Raw genomic sequence first — 2,047 nt, 5'->3', positions numbered from 1 at the left:
TATATATATATATATATATATATATATATATATATATATATATATATATATATATATATATATATATATATATATATATTCAAATGATAAAAAAGAATAACTACCCCCACATTGCGGAAAATGCTGTACAGTCTTTAAAGAAATACGAAATTTTGGAAGTCTCAACCATGACCTTATTGTAGGATACAATTGTACCTTGTAATTGCCACCGATAAATTGAAGATTTAGAACATGAAATACGTAAATTATCTTTTAGCTCACCCATTGATAAATTTGTTATTTTTCTTTCTGAACACCCCAGCTTCTTCCTCTGAATCCTTGTTCCCCCTAGAGGACAGGGTCTACCTGGCCAGACTGCGGTGTGGCCACAATCCATCCCTTCCAAGTTATCAGAAGAGACTGGATGATTTGCATTACTGACAACTGTCCAGGATGCAATATAATCATACACCCCATAAAGGATTTGTGGGAAACCCCTATTCCAGTTGTGGCGTTCCTCATGGAGATGGGATTGCTTGCCAGACAGTCTAGGAAACAACAAAAAATTATCATAGAAAACCACTAGGTGGATGTTTTCTCGAGTAAATAATGTAGGGTTGATTACAACATATTTGAAGTGGTTTAATTTATTGTACATGGCGTGAAGTACAAGCTATCACACTATTAGTTTACCACATGGTACGTTTCGAATACAGAGGTGACCACATCTAAAGCCCATCGTTTCACCACTAGTTTATAAACAGAGATTATCATGTCAGGTCAAAGAAGGCAATGACTTCCATATCACAGAAAGTATAATGCCTAAGAGTGCCGAAGGACAATACAAAATCACATATGGTACAATTATATTTTAAAATGTTTCTCCTGAATTAACAAAACATAACCTATACATGAGCTGGCCTTGGATCAATATGCTTATGGAGACTATTTTTTTGTCAATAAGCGTCCACTGCAAACAAACCTGGGGAGTTTCATAAAGACACATGACAAGACAGTTAAAGCCTGAGCTTTATTATGCATTGCAGAAAATCTGCAACATCAAAATGCATACAGATACAGGTTATATAGCTCCATGGATTAAACCTGAATCGAGAACTCAACGCATTTAGCCGACCACAGCCAGCCACCTAAATGCAGCAGTGAAAACCAACGACAGCAAGGGCCGCCGACTTGACATGCAAACCAATGATAAGAAACATTTTTTTCTGCAGTATGTTTACTTAATAACAGACTCAAATTCAACGGTAAGGATTAGACATTCTTGCATCAGAACCATTACTAATATCTTTTTGTCATGGAAGATGCTATCGTGGATCCCTGGATCGAAAACCTACCGCATTTGGCCGACCAGCGGTTGATCTAAGATACTCGCAGCTCCATCGAGTCATCCTGGTTGCACACCTTGTTTGAAGCCCTGTATTCACTTGCGTTGTTCCCCCTCTCCTCCCTCCATCGCAGTGGTTTCATACGACCCCTAGAGCTTATGTTTCATTGCTATAGTTTTCCAGACGTACATGAGTGGAGTAGCCTATAGTGTCGTTTACACGGCGCTGCTTTTATTTGCTTTGGACAAGCGTCTTCATTCGCTAGCGACTAAAATTCGCAGTGTCTGTTTGACACAGCCATAAAGTTAACATGGTCTAGCGTGTCAGTAACGAATAAAGGCGCTAACGTCTGGCGTCAAAAGCAGCGCCATGTAAACCGGCCTTAATTGTTCTTGCATTGACTCGTTTATTTATCAATTAGTTTAATGTTTTATGGTAAGTTATTTACCGATTGTTCAACTTTATTTACAGAGTATATGTTACCTAGCAACTACTAAGAAAAAGGAAATCATAGGAATGATTCGGGTGCAAGTTTTTAACAATTTGAATCTTTATTTCAATCCTGTCAGTAACTGTAAGGGCCGCAGAAAAGAAGCTGTTTTCTTGCATTGTTTAGTACGCAAACACTATGTGCCTTTCTCCTCCCAGTCGTTACTTCACACTGCAACCGCTAGGTGGCTGGGGTGATCGTTCGATTTAATAGGTCCGATAGCGAGCTTCTA

This window comes from Oratosquilla oratoria, chromosome 6 (assembly GCF_046742065.1).
Source record: "Oratosquilla oratoria isolate Oo_2021 chromosome 6, ASM4674206v1, whole genome shotgun sequence".
In the NCBI taxonomy this organism is placed as follows: Eukaryota; Metazoa; Arthropoda; class Malacostraca; order Stomatopoda; family Squillidae; genus Oratosquilla; species Oratosquilla oratoria.
The sequence above is the reverse complement of the archived record's forward strand: the minus strand, read 5'-3'. Positions refer to the sequence as shown.